The following is an 11,682-nucleotide window of genomic DNA, read 5'->3' as shown; positions in this document are numbered from 1 at the left end:
TTCAGAGAGAGAAAAGGCACAATATCATGTATATATGGTATTGATTATGAAGGTACAAGTATTGTGCCTTCTTAATCAATACCACATATACATGGTATTGTGCCTTTTCAGTCAATCAAATGAGTTGTATTCATTGTCAAATGAGTTCCTTCATTAATTCCTAATGTTTTGAATTTGAGAGAGAGAGAAGGCACAATTCCATACTATATGGTTTGGTTTTGGCCTTCTCAATCAATCAATCAATCAATCTTTCACTGCAAGAACTCCAAATCAAGCAAAGAATATTTGTCTTATTTCTTGTCAAAATGTCTCATTTCTAGTCAAAACTAATCTCATCACCTAAAAATTAACTTGTTTTCAGATAATTTTAACTTGTTAAACAAATTTTCACTTGAAATCAGTAGAAAAATCTGCCAATGGAGCAAGTTTTTCTTTATTACAAGCACAATTGATTTTTCTACTGATTAAGTGAAAATTAGTTTGAAACAAGTGGAATTTATCTGGAAACAAGTTCATTTTTAGGTGATGAGATTAGTTTTGACTAGAAATGAGACATTCTTTGAACATAAACACTGCAAAAACTCCAAATCAAGCACAGTTTACTTTTGTGCCTTCTTATCGTCTATATCCACAGTTTACTTTTATGAATATATTTCAAATGAAATATAGTTTTGAAAGAAAATGATGCTTGAATGATCTTCCAGCATCACAATAAAGTAATAAAAATTGTTTTGATGAACAAAGCTCGACTTGTCTGTTAGTTCTGTGAAAAGTAAATAGTGTTCATGGTGAAAAGGTTAAAAATGAGTCACATACACCATTAATACACATTGCGGTACATTGGGATGTTTGCCACGGCATGGGTTCGAATCCCACAAGAAACATGAAAATTAAAGTTTTGGCCGAGTGGTCAAGGCGATAGACTTGAAATCCATTGGGGGTTCCCCGCGCAGGTTCGAATCCTGTCGACTACGGAAACCTCAACCGTTGATCCTTCCTTCCTTCTTCACTGTGTCAGACGGGCGTGTGTTGCTGAAGTGAGGCGTTACACTGAAACGTGTGCGATTGCTGAAATTGACAGTGTGTTCATTGCAAATGTCAGTCTGGCATTGTAGACTCTGATTTAGTAAAAATTCTACGACATCTGGCAAGTGCTGTTATGGGTTCATCATTTGTGCTGGCGTTGAAAGCGGGCTTTTCAAGGCATTGGTGGTATAGTGGCGAGCATAGCTGCTTCCCAAGCAGTTGACCCGGATTCGATTCCTGGCCAATGCATGAAGTGAAGAGTCAGCTGTGCCATCTGGTCATCTACGGGGGAAGTGAGAAGTCCTTTTAAATAAGTTGCAGTACACAGAGCACTAACCACTAGATGGTCAGGGAGACACCAGGGTGTGGAAGGATGAAACAACTGAAAATCACCCCTGACACAAAATTGGCCTGGCTAGACCAATTTACTGGCTTGGCTATATAAGCCGCAATCTCATGTCAACTCATGCCACCTCCACTTTACCTGACCGGGAATTGAACCCGGGCTGCGGCGGTGAAAGCTCCAAATCCAAGCCACTAGACCATCAGGGACCCTCTTTTCCCTGACTGGAAGAAACATGTTCAATCAAAACTTGTGCTCATAGAAAAGATGTTCCACAGGGTTCAAAATCTCAGGGCTGTCCCACTTAGCATGCTTGTAACTGATATTGCAATGGCTGTGAATTATTGTCATTCCCATATGTACTGCAGCCTTTTTTTCATCCAATTGGGCTGGCATTGTAACCATCGAAACCTCTAAAATTGGCTGAACCCACTGAAAAAGGGGCGGGAAGGTAGTTGTGGCCAAGTGGTCAAGGCGATGGACTTGAAATCCATTGGGGCTAAAATTAAATAAATGTAAATCTGGAATTTAAAAAGGTTTCCGTTCCAAATTTTGTAGATGAAAACTTGAACTTCCTGTCTACACAGGAAATAGCAACGCTAGTCCAGAGCTAGCACCTGTTGCATTGGCAGCCAGGTAAGTGTGCTCTCCAGGTTGATTTTTCTCAGACACAAAGTGTTGAAAATCGACTACTTTTGCTCTACTTCTGTGTTAAAGGTATCAATATCAGCTTTGGTGGTGTTTTCATGCACTTTTGACCGTTTGAAAAATGTATTTATATTGTTTTGTTGGAGCACATGGTTGCTAAAATTAAATAAATGTAAATCTGGAGTTTAGGGTTTCCGTTTTCTGATGTTAACTTCCAAATTCTAAGTTAGATGAAACTTTGAAGTGTCTACAGACGCAGTGGGTACATTATGGTAAGTATGCTATCCAATTTATTGATTTTTCTCAGATACAGTTTGTTGAAATTTCATGCATTATCCTAATATGTTCAAATGTTTGTCACAATGGGATTTATTTTTGTTGAACATTTTTCCCCCTTCTTTATTCATCTACAGGCTAGTAAACGTAAAAGTCTATCTATGCATACTAATTCTTGCAAATGTAATCTTAAGTCATAATGAAATGAAATTGTCTCACAATATGTCCCTTTATATTAATAGGAAAGAGAGCCGGTGCTTAAGGAAGCCAAGAGGCAGTCCATTGTTCATGAGTTGGCGGCTCTCCGCCGTACTAACCCATATTCAAGTAACATTTTCGGACTCCCATACATACATGTAGAGGTGGCACTTTGAAGAAATTTCAGAAAAATCAATTTTGGTGTAAAGGATGGAGGTGGTAGGACTCAGTTGCAGCACAGAACACCAGTGAGCAGTATGAAAATGTCTATTTTGGTCTGCAAGGTAACCGTACAGGTACATACAGAATGTGCAGGACAACAGGCAAGACCGAGTTGGCAGCAGGTAAGACTCTGCCAGTAGCACTCACAGACATGAGGTTGACAAAGATGGAAGTTCTGTGCTCTCCTGACAGGATCGAAGCCGGAGGACGCCACACAGCCACAGGCAAACAGGAACAGGTGATACTGGAGATCAGGGACAGAAGTTTACCGGGGAAGACACAAAAAGAGGAGGTCAAAAGCAAGCAGGGTCGACTCGAAATCAGGGAATCAGTCCGTGAATAATTGCTGGAAGATCTGGCATGAAGCAAATGCAAAAAGACGATCTGGCAAAGAATGAGTGGACAACAGAAGTATATATACACAGGCTTGATTACAGATGGGGTGCAGCTGAGAGTCCAGGTGATTACTGATGAAGCCCAGGTGAACAGAGTTAACTGATGAGGTGGGTGTGGCTGATTAGCAGGAGTAGAGCAGGGGTGTGGTGAATGGAAAGTTACCAGCAGCAGGAGAAGAGCAGAACAGACTGTGCCATCTAGAGTGAAATCTGGAAGGGCCATTTGTGGGCATTCTCAATTGGCTAGAGCCCCCAAATTTGGCGTGGGCGTGTTTTGAGGGATGCTGATGAACCTCCAAGTGGTCCCAAGTATCTATGACAAACTTCAAATTCTGGCCCCCATAGACTTGTATGGGAGTGGGAGGCTCATTTAATTTATCAGTGCGTTTCACATTCCAGATTCAAATGTATTACACTTTAATAGATAAAAATCTGCAATTTGGAAGTAAAATATGGAAGCTAAAGTTGGAAGTAAATTCTGGAAGCTTTGCCCCAGACTGATAAAGTGTCCCAGTTCAAGCCAGCCAGAGCATGACCCAAGAAGCATGCCAGAGAGTGAGGTATACTCGTGAAGAATGGTTGTTTGCTGTTTTTGGACAGTTTCAAGAGAAGGCTATGTTCACATTATACAGTTAATCCAGTTTGAAAATAAAGGTTCTGAGCATTGAGTTCTGCGTAGGAGTTTGATTTTGACACATAACAGTGTGACTCTGTCAATAACTTCCAAATTGTCATCTAGTCATAAGCAGTAGTTTGATGAGAATTTGGAATAATTCCAGATTTCTATCTATTACATGGTGGCGGGCCACATGGTAGGTCAAAGGTCAAGTCGGCCATATTGTCATCTCATCACCACATGGTTGTGCACACACAGCTAAGCAGCTCTCCTAAAACAACAGTTTATAGCCTTCCAGGAGGGTCAAAAGCCACCGGGAGTTTTAAAAGGGGGCATTTGGTGTGGCCAAGTGATAGAAAAATTAATTACAAGACTGAGGCTGAAACCAAGTTCAAAAGTCAGAGTTGCTTTTATTCTTGCAAGAAGGAGCAAAGCACAGCTACTAACCGTGCAAAGAGTAAGCTCAGAGGTCAGTCCTTTGAGCGAGGTTTTTATACCTAAAGAGTAAGAAATCATCTTTTATCAACAAATGTTATCAGAGTGCCAGGTGGTGGGTTGTTTTCCCTCTGGAGCCATCCCGTGCTGTCTCCGTTGTCGAGTCTCTCTTCTCTCCCACAACTTGCGACCTTCAGCATTAGTCAAAATAGCTCATAACATAGGATGGAAATTTACTGCAACAAAGAGCAAGTGTTAACTCCTTGGCCTTCTAGCACTGTGGCCTCTTACAATCAAAACCACAATAAATCTACTTTTTCAAGTGTGGAATGCAAAGTATAACACATACACTTTTAATCATTACTACAGTCATAAAATAGTCACACTAACCATTCTAACACATACTAACATCATGTATAAAAGTACAATCATCAGTAAACTGAATATAATGTTGCAAACTGATTATGCAGATGTCAAAATGAATATAAGACATTGGTGTTACTGGTTATAGAAACACAAGATGAATATAAGAGATTTGTATTTTCCCATCACCAAGTAACATGCTAAGTGCTCAAAGGGCGCTACTAACATGCATAATAAATGTGGAATTTGACCTTGATACAAGTGCAGTCCTTACCTGTCGGATTTGACATTATTTTTTCCGCACCTGACCGAGACGCTTTTACTAACCTAACCACTCCCTTCTTTGTGCCTAAACCTAACCCGAGTTCGACATGCAACTACCACCGCCAATTTACAAGCTGCCAGACGGGTCCCAGTCGGCGCCCTGTTTTGAGCTGTCTCCGGAGCCCCCATATGAGCAGGTCGCTGAGCTGATCGACGGCTGCATGAGATCTCCCCTGACCGGGACCACTGCCGCACCCCCTACGGAGATGACCCCTGCGACCCCGGCAGAGCCAGAATCCATGCACATGGTAGCGCTCCACCTCCTGCCTTGTTCAAGCCAACGCCGCAGATAGGTCGCAGCAGGTGCCGAAATGAGTCTAATGTCACTGTGCATGTGGACACGCACCTCAGGGAGCCGACTGACCTCAGGGAGCCTACCCCCATGTGCTTTTCTTTGCCCCCCTCTCAGCAGTGTGGCATTGATTTCCGCTATCTGGTATTACAACTGTATTTCGCTCATCGTGTACTTAATTCTATGGTACACTAATTAACAATGTAATTCGTTCTTTGTTTTAAAGCCTTGGCATTGCTTTACACTTAAATGTTTTCAATTAATGTTTATCTGTTGTTGTTACAATATTTAATAATAATGAATAAAAGTTAAAATAAAAGTTCTTATCAATGTGTGGTAATTCTATTGAAGTGAGGCACATGTGTTAGCAGGAACTGGTTTCAAGTGTTTCTTAAAGACAGTAGACAAAATTTGTGTGTGAAATCTTGGTTAAAAAAAAAAAAGAGGCGTTTGGTGTGGCTAAGTAACATGTTAAAGCGCTAGCATAATAGATTGAAATCTGGAATCTGTGATTCCAGATTCTCATCTGGAGATGGTTGGTCACATGGTCAGAGGTCAAAGATCGTGGCAGCCATATTTACTTCACCTCCACATGGTCCCTGTGACACAATGTAAGAGAAGAGCTAGGGATGTGAGACAGACTGCCGAAATTCCAAACCCCATTCGATAGAATGAAATTTGGTATATTCCCCATTTCCCCCAGTGTCAGCCATTTTGTTTTCACACATGGCAAAGCTGTATCAGAATGGTAAGTTGCTCTGACAAAAATACTATATTTTGAGTGTTTGTAGCCTCTCTGAACCGCTGTTTACTGTAGTAGGAAGACTTTGGACACAGGTTTTAATGGTTGTTGAAAAGATTTATCAAGAAATGAACATTCGGTTTTAGCATTAGCTAGCATGCTAACGTCTAATGTAACAAATTTAAATCTGGATCTGTATGTTGGTAGGTTCCATATTTTCATCTAAAATAGTTACAAAAATCCACATTTCAGTCCATTTGATTTAAATTTAAACTCTGTTCTTTTAAAATCTGTAGATGCCAATCTCTAGAGCATTTCACCGAAGGCGTCATCCTCATCAAAAGCCTCTGATCAACAGGCTCAAACTACGGCATTTGTTCATGGCCCTCTCATTATTGCCTTTCACTGCAAAACCATCTCATGGACTGCAGATAGTGTCACGGTCAGTATCACCTACATTTGCGGCAGTGGGAGATAACGTGACCCTCACCTTACACTTCACCCTTGCTCCTGAAGACTTGGGAGGAATTGATATTGAGTGGAGCACCAAGCCTGCAGACATACAGAGAGAACAAACAGTGGTTATCTGGTATGCTGGAGAGCATTGCATCTACGGTGATTTTGATCATCGCTATAAAGGGCAGAGTTCAGTTTGTGTCTCCAGATCCTGAAAGTGGCATTGGTTCAATAACCATCAATGACTTGAAGTTAACAGACTGACACCTTCATGTGCATGGTTCGAAAACTTCCTGGAATCAGCATCACTGTCATTCGGCTGCATGTAATGGAGAGGCCAACCAAACCTGTGTGTATCCCTGAGGTTGTGGTTGAGATGGGTCAGACGGTGGTGCTCAGTTGTAGTGGCAGTCAAGGTAGCCCCCCAATGTGGTACACATAGTCCAAGGAAAACAGAGAAGAGATGCTACCCCACAATGCCATGGTTGATTCTGGTGGCTTGTTTTTAACAATCAACGGAGAAGATGTACTGGGTCCCTATGTCTGTACAGCTGATAACCTTGTGGGTTCTGAAACATGCACCTCAACACTCATAATGAAATCAGCAGTTAGTATTGTAGCAGTTTCCGCACCAGCAACAGTCATTGTCCTCCTGATGATCATCACCATCCCAGCCATTGTATTCTTTTGTCGCAAAAGAAAAAATGTGGAGAACTTTGGAAATGATATCAGAGTTGATGAGCTGCCTCCCCACAAATGGCTACTGAAGAAGAGGCAACAGGCTGTGGGTAATATGATGTGAACATTGTACTTGAAATTACAGGTGGAAGTCAGTATATGTGAATGTGGAAGTCAGGTCATCAGTATATGATCAGTAATCAATCAGTATTTGATTGTGAGACCCACAATGTCTTGCAACCCAAATCGTGAAAAAAGGACATGGGTGTCAGGGTCCCTGGCCACCAAGGGCGTCAGTTTGGTTTTAGAAGTGGTGGGGACAAAAAAACGTAACGCCCCCCCCCCTTTCCGTTTTTGTTGTTTTAAAAAAAAAAACTTGTTATATCCACAATGAGTCTTGAATTAGTGCAGCGGTTCCAAAACTGTTGCCCCACGACCACCCACCATCCGACACAAAAGTAACGCATTCTATTGATGTAGCTATTCCAGCGTCATGTTTAATAAGCTGCCCTTTTTTTGATGAACACCTACACAGTTTATAAGTGATATCCTTTAATTTCATGTTTCCATATCGTTATGATCCGATTCGAAATTATGTATTTATTCATGAATTAATTACAAAAGATTTAAAAAGTTAATTTTAACACCTGTCCGCCATAGCCCTTTTCATCTCGCGTACGTACCCCCTAGAAGCAGCTCGCGTACCACCGGGAGTACGCGTAGGCCTACCACAGTTTGGGAATCCCTGCTCTACAGTGTATTGTCAGGTGTTGAAAATTGTATTCGAACAATAAAAGTTGAAAACCACAGATTGTGTTTTGGCTTGTTTTGCAAAACGGCGTTGGAAACACCAGTGTATTGGCTCGGGATATGTAATACTAATACACATAGGACAAAGAACAGTGTTGGCAATTTAACACTTCTCTTGACATCAACAAAGTTTACCAGACAAACAATGCCAGACTGTAAAGGGGGTACGAAATGAAACGAGGTACTGAGCATCAGCCTTCTGAGAGCCAGGGCTGCTGGCAGCTTATGTTATACTGCATTAAAAAAAACAGAAGAAAAAAGCACCCAGACGAGAATTGCATCTGTCAAATCCTGACCACCAGTAAACACTTGCGAAGGACCAATGTAGACTTCACTCGTTACATCATAAGCAAATTGCCCGCAAATAAAATCCTACAGTTTAGGATAATCACATAGGTTATGCGAGAACATATTGATAGGCCTACCAGGCTTCAAGTCTAACGTCACATATCTCAATCAGACAAAACAACTATAACCACATTGGTATAGCAATCCCACTGTGTGTAGCTTGTTAGCTGACCACCAGCCAGAATCAGATCACAATCGTAGCTTAGGACCATGGGTTACCTTTGGCCAGGTCATCACAAGCAAACAAAACCAGCAGCAAAATTACGTAAACCAATTTCTTACCTTATGTGGCAGTCCACATGCAGGCTAGATGATGTATCCATATCGTTATCCAGGGTCACAAGCATGCTTTTTACAGGAAGCAAAAGGACCGGCTATTTTCTGAATAAAAATGTCAATTTTGTCTGTTTGTCTTGAAAATGATTTAAGCCACTTCTCCATTATAACGCCGTGTACAGACAGCACACGTTTACCCTCCTCCCCCCTCGCTATGACGTTAAATATTTCTTATTTCATAAATTTTACAAACTAAAATAAAGGCAAGTCGCAAAGCTATTTAACTGGATCCATAATGTCCAAGAGAAAAGCCGGAACGGATATCAGATCCTTTTTCAGCAAGCAAAAATGCGCTGTAAGTGCAGAGAAACCTACAAATTACCTTGTTTTACGATGTTTGATATTAACTCCGTTAACTGCTAGTTCTCATCTATCGCTAACGTTAACGGTTAGCTAGCAGTAACACTGCAGTTAGCTACATACCGGCTTTAGCTTTGGCTACTACAAATTTCTGTATTCCACTTTTATTGGTTGAGTGGAATACCTTTTGTACAGTAGTAGCGATGGTTTCTAGTGTTCTATATACATCTCAAGTTAATTCCACGATATAGCGTTAGCCTTTGCTAGTACTAGAAGTCATAAAAGCTAGGCTAGGAAAGCTAGCCTTCCAAGTTCACATTCTCTCAAGTCACAATGTTCGATCTGAATGCGCCTCCATTGGAATGCACCGACTCCGCTGTCAATTTACAACGTCATGTTTCTACAGTGGCTCACAGTCGGCAAATCAAAAGACTAGATACCAAATTGCGTTTTTCACATGTTTGCAACCTGCGGATTTACCACTAGATGTCCCTATATTATCATCAATACTGTACATAAAAAAAACACAGAATTTACCCTAAATCTATGCAAAAACAAGTACAATTTAACCCAAATCTATGCAAAAACGTTAAATAAAAACCAAACACAAGTGCTAATAAATGTTTATTTTATTTATGAACCATCCGTCATCAGGAAAAGGAGCCAAGTGCAACAGAGCAAAACAAAGAAAGACAAAACAAAGAAGTGCAGGGATCGGGAGCTGTGGAGGTGAGGGTCACATAAGGAAAACTTGAACATTCAGAAACTATAACATGAAACATTACTAACAAAGTTCAACATTTTTCATAAGGAACAGGAACTGAGTGGAACAGAACTAAACACAGAAGCACAGGAACAGGGGGTTGAGAATGTAGAGGTTCAGCAGGTGAGGTTTCTAAAAAAAAAAAAAAGATGCTATAGCACAATTTAAAACATACACTACAGACAATTATAGTGAAGTGGCCAGGGCTACAACTACAAATAAAAACATAAAAATAGTAAGTTGTAGATGTAAAATCAATGGCAATAATGAACAATTTAAAACAAAACAAAAAATATTTCAGATAACTATTTACAGAAATACTACCAAATTATCATGCATGTCACTGACTACATTACAGGAGGAGGTGCCTCACCAGGAGGGACAACAGGATAACCCTTCCCAAAGAGAGGAAGAGCTCAATACCCCTGAGGATATTTTAGTTTCCCCATACCAACCAGCTGCACAGCTAATCGAGCCACAAACTCTGCCCAATCGCACTCTCCGATTCCAGGAGAGCTGGTTCAAAGACTACCCCTGGCTACATTACAGTCCTGCAATTAAGGGAGTTGTGTGTTTCTACTGTGTAAATGCCTTTAAACATAATGTATCAACAATGGCCAGAAATGCAAAACAAACCTTCATTTCCTTGGGGTTCAGGAACTGGAAGAAGGGTAGGGAGGGGTTTGACAAGCACACCAACAGTAAGGCACACATTGTTGCTGTAAACACACACACACACATACACACAACTCAGTCAGGATGCAACTTTGCAGCATCTCAGAAAGTTCACAAGAGGCAGCCAGGTCAGCACTGGTACAGATTGTGAGTTCAGTTAGGTACCTTGCTAGACAGGGATTAGCTCTCAGAGGCCATGACAATGATGAGGGAAACTTCAAGCAGCATCTGGAGGAAAAGGCTGAGAGTGACCCGAATCTGGCAAGCTGGTTGCTGAGAAACCATGCCTACACAAGTCCTGAGTGTCAGAATGAGATACTGCAGTTAATGAGCAACACCATTATCAGACAAATAGCTAAAAACATCCATTCTTTACCTGTACTGCAGTACTCCTTGATAATGGATGGAACACAGGATATATCTGGCACGGAACAGATTTCAATTTGCCTGCGGTATGTGGATGCTGACCTTGAGCCAAGGGAGGACTTTGTTGGTCTGTACGAGGCCTCGTCAACGACCGGTGAGCACCTTTTTAGAATTGCCTCTGATGTGCTGCTCCGTCTAAACCTGCCGTCCTCTGGTCTTCGTGGGCAGACCTACGATGGCGCAGCCAACATGTCGGGGCACTTGTCAGGGACACAAGCTCTGATCCGCCAACAGCAACCATTGGCCAACTTTGTCCACTGTGGCCCACACTGTGTAAACCTTGTCACACAGGCTACATGCACATCCACACCGGTGATAAGGGATGCCCTGCATTGGATCCATGAGCTGGGATGCTTATTTTCCCAGTCTGGAAAATGCAAGACCATTTTCAAAAACATTGCCATGTCCAGCACAGGCTCCTTCACCTCCATCAAGCCTCTATGTGCCACCAGATGGACTGTGCGCGCACCAGCCATCAGAGCAGTCCTCAGCCAATACAATGCCATCTTGAGTGCGCTGGAGGAGATGGCCTCTGCAAAGGTCACTGACAACACTTGTGCTGCCTCTAAGGCATTCTTTTATTTCTTACAAATTTCTCCTTTGAATGATTATTTGTGTTTGTTTCAGTTAAAACAATGTATTGACATCTTCTCTTAAGTTTAACTTGTCTTTAAGAAAGACTTATTTTGATATTTGATTACTGATGACTTCACATCCTGTCAAGTCACTTCCTGATAGCTCATTTCCTGTTTATGTTCACTCCCTGGTTGCTCAGAAAAGCATGGCAGACATCTTATGCATGCTCTGAATTTAATCTGTCTCTGTCCGCTAAAAAGCATCATAGAAGCAATGCCGTAAGTTCATTTATTTAATGTTTAGAATGTTAAAAAGAGATAAATAGTAATGTTTTGATAAATAGTAGATTTGATAAGTGGTTAAAGATTAGTTTATTTACATTTATTTACAAGCTAAGAAACATGCTAGTAGACATTTTAACTTCTACTTAAAGT

The 11,682-nt window shown here is 41.2% G+C and overlaps 1 non-coding gene across 1 annotated transcript; it reads left to right on the top strand.

Moving 5' to 3' along the window:
• The first annotated feature begins 895 nt into the window (after positions 1 to 895).
• On the top strand, positions 896 to 974 carry trnas-uga (transfer RNA serine (anticodon UGA)). Its single transcript has one exon. It is a non-coding gene; the product is annotated as a tRNA-Ser (tRNA).
• The last annotated feature ends 10,708 nt before the right edge of the window (positions 975 to 11,682 follow it).

Source organism: Scomber japonicus, chromosome 8, assembly GCF_027409825.1.
Source record: "Scomber japonicus isolate fScoJap1 chromosome 8, fScoJap1.pri, whole genome shotgun sequence".
Taxonomy (NCBI): domain Eukaryota; kingdom Metazoa; phylum Chordata; class Actinopteri; order Scombriformes; family Scombridae; genus Scomber; species Scomber japonicus.
This window is presented reverse-complemented; position numbering and strand designations above follow the sequence as displayed.